Genomic DNA, 12,758 nt, shown 5'->3' on the forward strand with positions numbered 1-12,758 from the left:
CATATATACTTGGGTCAATTTCTCATTTTTCTATTATGTTTCATTGGTTTTTCATTCACGTGCCAGTGCCAACTATTAAGCTTTAAAGGTTTTATAATGCTTTAGTATCTGTTATGATTGTCCCCTCCACCGCTGGCAAAGCTCTCTTTTTCAAGATTTCCTGTGTTTTCTTGTTTCTTTTTCCAACTGAATTTTTTAACAAATTTGTGCTTACAGCCTTGTTCTTAATCAGGGATGTTTATCAGAAGCGCCTTTAGAGTTAAAGAAGAAAAGAAATACTTGACCCCCACCCAGACATAGTGAATTCTGGACGTTGGGGACATTTGAATTCACATAGTGAATTCTGGACACTGGGGACAATTCTAGATATTTAAAACAATCTCTACAGTTGATTCTGATAATCCCATTTTTAAAAGAGGCCTATAAAGCATCATAGCCAGGTTTTAATTCCAGACTACTTTATGATTTGTTTTCCCTTATGTATTCTGGCCCATAGTTAATGACTACAGCAACTACTGTAAGCCAGAAATTTCTCTAGTCCTCTTTCACTCCTTCCTCTTCCTTAATTCTATTTTCAGTTAGTCACCAAACTGAAATTTTACCTCAGAAATATCTGGCTATAAATCTCCAATGCCACTGTCTCTTACCATAATTCTTATAGACTGTTAAGCAATCTCTTAATACTGCAGTCTATCATTTGCACTGCCTATACAGTTATTGTTCCCTCAAAACAAGGTTAATCATGCCACTCCTTTGCTAGCCTTTGTTGGCTCTTAGGATAAATTCAACCACCTTACCATGGTACTTAGGCCTTTTACTCTCAGGTCCCAGCCTTCATCTTGGTCATGACATCCCTATCATTCCTTTATCTCTGTCCTTCCCCATACCGAATATTCCCGCATACAGATTTTCTCACTAGTGGATGGACCCAGATCTAGTATCTCTGCATATTTACACTTATTGTTTCTTTCACTTAGAAGACCACCTCCCACCCCGAACTTCTTTGCCTGGTAAGCTCTCAGTATTTGAGATGCAGTTCAAATAACATCTCTTTGATAAAGCCTTTTCTAGTCTCCCAGTGAGAATTAGTTGCCTCATCCTCTTTATTCTCACAAAACTTTATTATTTGTATCTTTATAATGTGATTTATAAAGATTCTCTAATCTCCCAGGCATTTCACACTTTCCACATCAACCAGAATATGAGCTTTTCATGTTTTTCCAGCCTCTAGCATAGCGCGTAGCATATAGCAAGCACTCAAATGTTTGTTCAATGAATGAAAACAAATAAAGCTTCATTAGGCTGTAGTGATTGAAACAAAAACAAGATATAACAGTGGCCAGCTTGTTATACTGTTGAGATCTCTCGTTTGTTTTTCTTTGTAGTCAGCCTTCCTAGACTTCATTCTCTGTACATAGCAATTCCTTACTCTTTGAGGAACCATCTACAATACCCATAGTAGTTAGATAGCCATCCAACTCTTATCTCTATATCTACCTATTTAAGAAGTTCTGTCTTTGTCCTAAAAACAGATGCTGCTTTACAGAAGAAAGTGCAAAAATTTAGTCCATATTGGTGGCATAATTAGTCTGTGGGATGGGTAAATAGGTATAGAATTTCAGAGTTAATTATTCACTAAAAGTTAATTATTCACTAAAATTGGAAAAGATCTGCTTGATCATTAAATTCTTTCACAATTATGTACATGATGAAGTACTAATACAGATGATGATCTTGGGTAGAAGACTAAGTGCTGTTGGGAGTTAAATTATTTTATAACTATAGCAATTATTTTATCTGAAGTTTTCCCCCTCAACTGTATGATTATGTTATAATCTCTGAAATGATCAAGTATGATAACATGAAAAAGGGAAGGAATCATATTTTAAAAATAATTTAAGCACAATTTCTTAGTAAGAAGGTATCAAATAGAGTAATCCAGTTTAAAATTTCTAGGAAATCATTTTTTTTAAGAAGAACAGTTTAAAAGTACAGATTAAATTGAATAATATATCTGAATTACCAAATAACATTAAATAATTTTAAATATATATTTTAATATAAAATTAAAGTTTTTATTATTGAGTTTTATTGAAATAGAGAAATATATTTATGAATTTGAGATACCTATGTCAGTCTTTCATTTACCAACTATTTTGTTAATTATTGATTTCCATATAACTTCACCATTGAGAATGTCACATATTTCCTTAAGTATATAACGAGCCCTTCATTATAAAAATATATTTTAAAATGTTTTTAAAAGACATTAAAATCAAGGTTTTCACTGTCACCCCTTTTCTCCTTTTTTCCAACCTTTTTATGATGATACGATGTATTTTGTTACAAGTTACTTCCTTGTACAATCAAGTAAAAGACAACTTTGGGTTGTATGTGGCTCCAGCTTGAAATTGCATATACATATTCTTATAAAAATTTTTGAATTATGATTCTAAAATTACTCAGGGGAATGGAGTTTTTATATAGTAGTTAATCACTTTCATTACATATATTCTGTTTTTTCTGTTGATTAGACATATTTCCACAATTTAAATTAATGAATTTTATTACTTTAAATTATTTTTTTTCACAGGTTTCTTTTCTAAAATCCAGGCAATGTAAATTACATATCCTGATGAAACCATTGTTTGGGAAACCAGTGTGGCGTCTGCAATCCCAATATTTTCAAAATATTACTGGAACCAAAAATTGAACTATGCTTTGCAGTATATTGTTTGAAGTATTTAAGCAAAGGATGTATTCTTAATTATTCAAGTTACAGTGTGCCACTTAACTTTATTTCAAGCGAGGTATATTTTGGGAGAATTCTTTATGAAAATCAAGATAACTTGAATCTAGCACTTTTTCCTTATCTTTTCAAAATTAAATATTTTCAACAGTAATGCTAATGATTATGTAGTGTCAGTAATAGATTGTTAAAATATTAATATTCAATACGCATAGAAATATCAGTGAATTCTATTTTTTAGTTCCACATACTTAAAAATATTATTTATTTAATGACCACCATTATAGAACAATGCATTAACTTTTTCGTATGTGACTTGGAATAGAAGTCTTAGATACTAAGTGCGTTCATACTTATATTTTAATCTATATTTTTCTTCTGGAACATTATTAGTAAATTTTGAGATTATAGAACTGTGACCCAGTCATACAGGTACAGAGCTTGGCCTCCGAGTTAATTAAATATGAGTTAATAATATATTATAAGGAAATTATTGTCCTTATTACAGTTATTAGGTAGTTACTCAAATTATAGCTTGAAAGGAATGCAGAGCATGAAAAACTCAGGATTAAATTATGCATTTGAACCTTAGGCCAGTTTTTACTGTAGAGACAGTTTGCTGCTAAAAGAGAAATTGTATGTCATTGAAATTAAATGCTTTTCTGGGGATGGAAGATTCCAGTTTTTAATGAAATTACTGAGTGTGGTGTAGTGAAATGATTAAAATCTGTATTCTGGGAATGTGGCAGGGAAAAAAAAATCAATAAGTGCTAGCACAGCTTTGCTGCTCAATGTGAATCCTGAGAATGAAATAAACTACTACAAAAATAATAATTAAAAACATATCAGCACATTAATTTATTTAGCATCAGTCTCCTGAGACATCATCTTCACTAATTTTTAGCATACATTTTACTATGTAATGAGCAGCCTTCTTTTCAGATATCCCTATTAGACAGGCAGTATTTCTGCCCTTCCCCCAGTGCTCCTGCATTGCAATCATTGTACTTGCACTTATTATGTTACAAATGACCGAGGTAAGGCTGACATTCTCAGTGCATGCAAAAAGACCGAGTCTGCCAAGCTTTTTTTTTTCCTAATGAAGCAGCTTTGTGAAATCTCCCCATGTGTTAATACTAATGAAGATCCTCCAGCACAATTAAAATCACAGCCAGTGGCTGAAGAGGAAACATAAAACAATAGCATCTTTTAAGATACATTTATCCACATATGTATAAAATATACATAGATGATCAAATTATTCTCCGATAGCTTAATTTTTACTTACTCTTCATCCTGAAAATTAAATTATACAATTTTTAATTATATGAACTTTGAGACTTTCTTGTGTTCTGGAGGGAAAAAACGGTACCTCAACCAACTTCTAAAAAAAAAATACGTATCTTCTTGGCTAATAAAGTGTTATCAAGATTAAGGCTTTTAAAAAAATTGTTTTTAGGAATCTATAGGATGGGGTGCGTGAGGGAATGGGGTGTATTGTGTCTTTAGTTTAACTTGATTGGTTGCAGGATTTGGGAATTGGGGTTGGGGGAGTGGAAGGGTAAAAACAAAGTTGGAAGAGATTCTGGGGGTAGACACATAGCATATGACTGCATGTGTAGTTTAAAGGAGCAAAGGGCTACCAGTCTTACTCATAACTTGATTTTTAAAAAGTGTTCAGTGCCTACAATTTGCTATGCTTTTTTCTAACCTCTCAGAAACTGGAAAAAAAGCTATCGAGATTACCTTTTACAGTGTGTGCATATAACTTTAAAACGACTATTTTAACGTCTTTTATTTAAATTTTATTTTAACGTAGTGCATAAACATTACAGCCAGTTTAACTTGTCCGTAGAAAGGCAGAAGAATTTTACCCCGGGACCATCTTGCATCCTGCTTTTTGAGTTTTAACATCCGCAAAATCTCGGCATATTAATTTAGTTGGTTTGTAGAATTCTGAGTTTAGGAACAAAAAAAGTTTAGGTGGAGATGGTTGACCTATGCTCCCTGCTCTGTAGCTTTTGTTTTTTAAAAACTAAGTTTTAAATCCCGTTTTCTGTCCTGTCTTCTTTAAAAGCAAAACAAAACATTTTAAGTTTCTTAACTTTTTCCTGGGACAAGGAACGGTGCAAACTCAAAGCTACAGTATTCTTGGAAAGAAGAAGCAACCCCCTCCCTTGGCTCCTTTAGGAGCTGATAGGTCATTTATTATTGGAACTGAAATGGTATAAACAATTCTCTCTCTTTTTTTTCCCTTGTTAACAGCAACTTTCATTGTTAGAGAGAGGAGAGAGAGAGAAGCCTTGTTGGTTGACGTCACTTGGTTCATGAAGCCTTCGCCTAGAAGTGAAGCTGCTGAACAAACCTTGAGAAGAATCATCTCCTGCTTCAATCTGCTGCTGGATAGGAACTAATCAGAGAGAGAGAGGCGGAAGACGGAGAAGGAGGGAGTCGAAGGCTTTCCCGATCACAAATCTCACCTCCACTACAACTCTCTTTATACTTTTCTTGCGGAAATAATAATAGAAATAAGGAGGTGGTGGGATTTCCAAAAATCTTAACCTTCAACCATCTGGGGAAAAGGCAAAAATCCCATCTACCGCAACTCTCAGTTCGAAAGTAAAGGTGAGTTTAAAATCCTCGGGCGTGAGGGGTGCGGGTGAGGATGTAAATTCCCAGTGTTACAAAGCCGGTGGAAACAGCAGCGGAGAAACTGCGCTCGGGCAAGCGGGGGACTCCGGAGTTGCTGCGTGGAGGCGCTCGCCCCGCCGCCCTCTCGCCCTCCGCCGCTGTTTACCCTCGCCGGTCGGTGCGGCTCTTTGTTGTGGTGGCCGGAAGGCTGGGGTGGTTCTCGGGGTCCCGAGTGGAGTTTGGGGGAGGAGGACACGGAGATGTGCCGTCCTGGGTGGGAGGTGGGGGGTGCGGCCACAGGAGAACGTAAACTTTATTCCTAGAAGCCAGTGCGGGACTTCGCTGGAGTAGGGCCGCGGGCTGTGCTCCCGGCCGGGCAGGCGCTGCCGCCGCGAGTCCGCCGCCTTTGTGCCGGCCGCCCTGGCTTCGCGTCTCCTTCCTCTTCCCCTTCGGCTTCCAGCGCTCAGGTCGCCGCCAACAGTTTTGCTTCTTAAAAAACAACCTCTGTCAGCGTTGCGATGGCCGTTCCTACCCCGGAATATCCGCTGCTCCCCCACTCCGTGCCAGGGTAGTTTCTGGATCACCCCCCACCCCCGTCCGCCTCCTGCTGCCCTTTTTTGCCTCCGCCCCCTCTTCCCTGTCGGACTGACGAGCTGCGTCTACCACCCCCACTCCCCAGCTTGGGCCTCTAGCTCTCCCGTGTGTAGCTGGAGGCTCTGAGTTTACTGAAGATGAGCGGGGGTGGGGGTGGGGCAGGTGGGATTGGGAAAAGATCTGGATACCTGGGAAGGTCTATGTCAGGATGCAGAAGGTTTGAGGAGCATTGCTTCTCATACAGTAAGGTCTGTGCCTTGGTCTCATGTTTTAGCAGTTCTTCCCCGGGAACGACCGCCGGCTCCCAACTCCTCTGCTTCCCTCTTTTAATCTTCTTGTCGCTACCCCTCCCCCCCGCCCCCGTTCTCTTTCGCGGCTCCCTCCCCTTTAAGTAGTTTCACGAACCCCAGAATTGGGATTTGGGAAGGGGAAGGAAGTGTTTGAAGAGTCAGAGCTGGCTCTGTTGTTTGGGAGATTTTCTCTTCTTTTCTTTCTCCCTCTGTATTTATCTTTTGTCTGTTGCTTCCTTATAAAGAGGGAAGCAGCTGCAGTCCTTGGCCGAGTTGTTGAAATTTATCCCTTTGTGTATATTACAATATCCTCCATTTTTTTTCCTGCCCTCTAAACAACAAGCGTTTCGCCATCTTGGGCAATTTTATTCCCAAGTCTCTCTCTTTTTTATTTTTGAGGAAAGGAAAGAAGCATTAGGAAGTGTGTCTGGATAAGGCTCAAAGTTTAGGGAATGTTCAGGGGGCCCAGTGACGTCATGTAAACTTTATGGAGAAATTTTCCCAAGAGTAAATTTTTTGCTTAATTTTTCTCCTGTTTTATAGGATTGTGTAACTTACAGGTTACTGATAAGTTGTGTGGCTTATTTTTGTGTTTTGCTCTCAAAATGAGTATACGAAGTCTGCGCATTGTATGTTTTGGTAACAGGTGGAAGATTATGTGCAAAAAATGGTAAAAAACTTTTGTGCGTCATTTGTTATTTATCTGGTTTTTGTGTACTTTTTTTAAATTTAAAGGTTTCAACTGTTATCTGTAGTCAGTATATTCCCTTTCTTATTTGCTCCACTCTCCCCTATGGATTTTTTGAAAACTAGCTTGGTTAATATTTATGTATGGTTATTTTAGATTATCTGGCTCCCCGTTTAGAATAAAATGTTCTGGAGTTTTCTTTTTCTATTATTTATTTACATTTTGAAAAGAAATGACTATAGAAAATACCTTAAGATAATGGATACTTTAAAATTTAGTAGCAGATATTAAGTCAAACAATTGTTGAGTATTTAAGAGGCAGAATTGATTTTAAAAGTTATTTTATAATCGCTAGCTATAAACTGTTAGCCATTATGAACAGATAAACAAAAACTAGCACTGTTTTAATTTGCTTGTCTAACATAGTTTTTCGCCTCACAAAAGTTGGTTTGGTCACATGACCAAACTTAATGATACACTGACTAGTATATAAATAAGAGGCACTGTAAATTGAATGGGAAAGTGGAATTCTGTCTCCTGTAGTCATTTTCAGTCAGCATATTTACATCTCTTCTAACAAGGACATGAAACTGTCTGTATTTAATTTGCATTCTCTTTGTCTTCTGGGTTGAGGGAAAAACACTGACTACAATTAAATTTAAAAAAGCTAATAGAAACAATTCTGAATACATTGTAAAGGTTTGTCTAACACACGAAAATTTATGTTCTATATGGTATGTTTTTATTTCTGTAGCAGTCTTCTTTGGTGTTATTTATCCAGGAATTTGCTTCATGTAATATGCTATATAGAAAGCTTGACTGAGTTGAATGTCTGCCATTTGTGTGAATTGTAGGTAGGTGAAAAATGTTTAAATAGTTAAAAGCACATAGAACAGATGGTTCTAAATTATACATGCAACAAAGGACTAGAAGATTTGGCAGATTATAAATGGCAAGCAACAGAGGATAAGCAGTTTAAGAAAATGGTAGTTAAGTACATTTGATGTCTCACACCTATTGTAAACACTGTACATATTATTGTCACTCTGCTGCATAATCAGTAATTTGGACAACATTAAGACACTCGTATGGTTCAGATAGAAAAAAGTAATTTTTACAAGTATTTGAAACAAGTGGTTGAATTTAAAATTATTTTAAGTCTACGATGATGATGATGAGTTTTTTTTTTTTTTAGGAAATCAGATTGTATGTTTTAAAGATACAAAATGATTTATGAGAACTTAATATTGTGTTCTTATAATGGTTGGAGAGAAATAGGAATGAGTACATATTTTAAAATCCAGAATAGTAGCTTCACTGTTCTCACATGTTAAACTAGTGCCGAATTGTAGTACCATTTACTCTTACAAACACTAATGAAAAAATACTTCTAAACTCTTCAGTCTTGGAAATGCATTTATTGGAATACTGCTGGCATCATTTATGAAATACTTATTAAATGAAGGAAGGATATATTTTAGTTTTAATTTTTGAGTTTTGTACATAACATGATACTGATTTTACTTGAATATAGTTTATTTAGAATTTTTAGAATAGATGGATTCTTATGCAGTTTTTTTCTTTCTAGAAGAGTCTCTGAGTAATTATATTTAGCATTTTCAAAAAATTTGGAATAGCTTGAAGTATTCAACTTGGTAGAAATTTGTTTTTATTTTTTATAAGCCATTCATTTAAAATGCACATAAGACTGTAATGGAAACCTTAGAATTTTAATTCTGTTGCCCTTTCTCCCATTTCTTTGTTTGCATGTTTATTATAGAACTGCAGTGTAAAGGAGCAGATGTTTTGCCAAACATCCTGATGTGTTGCTTTTTCTTATGGGAGTGCATAACTGTTCCTTCTGATGCATCAACTTGACAGCTGGTTGATTTCATGGAGCTGCTAAGAAGCCATTAGTGGTGTCATTGAATTGAAACAGAACAGTCATTCCCAGCTTGAACTGCAATTGTTAATGTCTTTGTTGCTACTTTTGTGTTACTATACAAGATGTAGGATATCACAGTTGCATGAAAGTTCAGGATTTCTGTCTTATCTCCTTGAATTAGTGAAAGTATATTTTGGAACTTGATTACTTTTAGGTTTAAAGGTTTCTCAGAGAAGGGATTTTAAGTTGTAGTTTCTGAGTAGAACTACCAAAAGAAGAAATACAATTTAGCACAAAGTAATATGGTGATTTTGACCCTTAAGAGGAATTATGTCATCAAGTTTTAGTGATTATTAATATACTTGATTTCCTGGGGGATTAATTAAGTTACCTAGTTAGGTATTTTAAGAGTTTTTTTGGTTACATAAAATTAAGTATTTTGTACCATGAAGTTTTAAAAATACTGTTGCCTTATTTAATGTTAATCCATTTGGCTGTTTCTTTAAACTTTTGTTGTAGGAAGTAATCAGAAAAGAAAAATAATTATTGGGGAAAGAGGCAGTTTTGTATTTAATTTTTCTTTATAATGAGGCTAAAATGTTATTTAAAAATTCATACAAACTATGATCTAAAATAACTTACTAGTAGACATTTAATGATTTTTAAAAATTGAAATTATATTTTTATTGTTATAACTTTTATTGATAGTTTCAGCTATCATACTAAAATGTGTGATACTAAATATGTGATACTAAAATGGTGTCATACTAAATATGTTATACTAAAATGGTGTCATCCCATTGGTGCCTACTTATATTCTACTTTTTCTAATTATTTGCATGGTGTTTTTTAGTGATAGAGGAAATGGGAGGGAGAAAAGACGAAGAATGAAAAGTGATAATCCCAACACAAAAAACACATTAAACAAATTCATGTAAATAAGATTTAAGGATATAATATAGTTTATTTATTACTACGTTAAGAGAATTTTTCTAGTCCCAATATTTATTGACTTTTAATTTGTAGGTCTTTGGGTGTATTAGGCATTTAAATAATTCTTCAAAGAGCATAAAATTTGTAACACTTAAAATAGTTTGCCATTACAAAAATAAATACTTAAAATATGAAATTGATTAGAATATATAATTTGCTCAAAACTTCCTCTACAATGTAAATTTTTAACACTTATGCCATTGATTCCAGAATTATGATTTCCTGAAATCATAAGTTTGTAGAGACCCTTTCCTTTTAAATAGGTTGTACATTACTGACTAAAGCTAAGATTTATATTCAGACATTATGCTTTCTCCACCCTTTTTACATAGTAGCCATACAACTCCTTAAAAAGAAAATCATTCTGTTACCTTCGACTATGACTCAATATTTAAGAAATGTATTTACTCATATTTTTGTTGAGGTAGATATTCATATAAAATTATGGTACATTGAATTGTGTATGAAATGTGAACTTTTTTTTAAAGGACCCGGGGTGCTTAGTTTATTTTTAGAGATAATGTAGTCTTAATTGTACTACACATAAACATCCTGTAGTTTAAATAGGAATTTTCAGGCATCAGATTTCTTAAAGGAAGGTAATTCTCAATAGAAAGGTCATTTTAAAAGTTCAAACTTTGATTTACAGGTTTTTCTGTTGACCGTATTAAGTATGAAATTATGGGTAATAAATATATTTAATTCATTTTCAACTGCGTATTGAGTTATAAAATATTGGCCACATCTTTATTGAAAACAGAAAAAGTAAATGAATATATATGACTTTTAAATGTATTTTGAGTGCTATTTGATTTGTGGCAGTCATAATAGAGTTTGAAATGTAAAATATTTAAAAGTGTGGATAGTTACAGTTAAACATTGAGTTTTTAACATTAATAGGGTTTTATAAGAATATGAGGTAAAAATATAGTTTTTATTCCACATACTTAAATTTTTACTATATAAGGTTAAGAGTATTTCAATTTGTTTTAAAAGATAAAGTTAATGCTTTAAAAATAGTTTTTATAATTTATAAAATTCAACTTGTACTTTGGCTTTTGAATGTCTTTCATTCAAATAACTATTGCGTATTGGGGATAATAATAATGGCAACATAGATAAGAATCTTTACTAATTTTGTGTTGTGCACATGTGTGCATGGTGTATAAGAAAAGGGAGCATTTGGTTTGAAGATGATTCTTGCATTGGTACTTCAGCTATGTGTAGACATAATTGTGTGTTTCTTCCTGTTTTCTCCTCTTAACACTTTTCCACAAACATGCACTCATTAATCAAAGACGGTGCACTCCTGCTGAGGGCAGAGAGGTTCATCAAATTGGCAGTCAGTTTGGTGTAAAGAACGGTGTACTGAGGCTCTTAACTCGCTAGGACATAAATAAATCTAAGGTCTTTGTATGCAAACCCTAGAGGTTAATACTGTATAATTCAGTGTCCTGTCTTTGTTTTTATGATTGATGTTTTTAAATGTTTCAAGCTTGGTGAAAGTCTTCTAGTAGGTCAGGTCTGACAATCTGATTGGCTGTAGTAAGAAAGCATTAGGTTGTCAGAAGGACTTTGAGTATGCTGCAGAGATTTTGATTTTGATTTTTTTCCCTACGAGATCATTGTCATATTGCCTGAGCTGTTATAGGAATGTACCAATGATTGACATTGCCTGCTGTGATAATGGACCTAGTGCATGAAATGCCAATAGTTCGGTCCTATTTGTTCAGAAGCTTACTGCTATTTGTATCCTTAACAGAGCTAACATGTAGAACAAGCAAAACTACTGGGATTTCTCTGTAGAAATAGTGCTGGGATTTGGCTTTAACATGAATTGGTTGCATATTCATAATTTAAGAACAGCTGGTTACAGCAAGCACATAGTCATTTGCAAGCTATTATGAACCATTCCACTCACATGGAGGCTGTGCTTGGTGATTTTTTTTTTTTTTTTTTTTTTTTTTTTATTGATCTACCTGCATTTAAAATCTGGTCACTGCTGCTACAGAAGCTCTTCATTTTAGCTGTGTTTGCAACACAGAACAGGTTCAATTTTAAATATTTAATTTAAACTTAATGCTGAATAAAATGAAGAAGCTTTGAAGGAAACAAGTGTAAAAGGTCATGTCTTACCTGTCATATAGTTATTCATGGCCAGAATCAACCAAACAAACCTAGATTATGCAACTATTGTAATTTTTGGAATATGTGTTTTATGATTTTGTCCATAGATCAATAACAGAATTATCCTTGATTTGAAAATATTGCTAATAACATTTTACTAGTTATACATAGTTTTGGGAAACAACATTAACAGTAGATTGTGATTAATTAGTCTAAAACAATGTCATCTAATATGTAGAAAAGTAGTAGTATAATACTTTTAGCTTATGAGTGGTGTTGTAAAGCAAGATAGAAGGGAAAATTGGCAGGACTTTATAACTGGATTAGAATAATGCTAATCCTAAAACTATAGAGTTACTCTAGTTTTTTAGAAGGAATCTAATAAGGAGTCTCTTTTGCTTTTTGAGCCACTTCTGGAATATTAAGCACAGGTATGCTCTTACAGTATTTAGGTGGTATTGGTAAGTTAGGCCAGCTATAATAGTTTCCTGCATGTCGTCAGTAACAACTGTAAGGAAAGAGGAGAACACCTTTATATCTCAAGCTTTCAGTGAGAAGGGTGGGAGGAGAAAATGTTAAATGCTATTTCAGCTCTCCTTTCAGGAATCACAGGGAGCTGTGCTTTGATTTGTGTATATTAAAATAAGTGAATACCTGAGTGATTTACAATGATGCGTTTCCACACTTGGTGTTAGGCTTACATGTGCATGTATGTGTTTGTCCCCACACTAGATGATGAAGTAGCTCTCAGCACTTCAAGGTTGAGTACCAGTCCTAAGAGTGCATTTTACTCTTTCTTGG

General features: G+C 34.5%; 1 protein-coding gene across 1 annotated transcript in view; it reads left to right on the forward strand.

The window, feature by feature from the left end:
• The first annotated feature begins 4,029 nt into the window (after nt 1–4,029).
• BAZ2B (bromodomain adjacent to zinc finger domain 2B) overlaps nt 4,030–12,758 on the forward strand; it is a 321,145-nt gene continuing 312,416 nt past the window's right edge. The window contains exon 1 of the mRNA XM_030796599.1: nt 4,030–5,374. The gene's annotated coding sequence lies outside the window, so the exon portion shown is untranslated. The remainder of the gene's footprint in view (nt 5,375–12,758) is intronic.

The sequence above is a fragment of the Nomascus leucogenys genome, chromosome 17 (assembly GCF_006542625.1).
Source record: "Nomascus leucogenys isolate Asia chromosome 17, Asia_NLE_v1, whole genome shotgun sequence".
Classification (NCBI taxonomy): Eukaryota; Metazoa; Chordata; class Mammalia; order Primates; family Hylobatidae; genus Nomascus; species Nomascus leucogenys.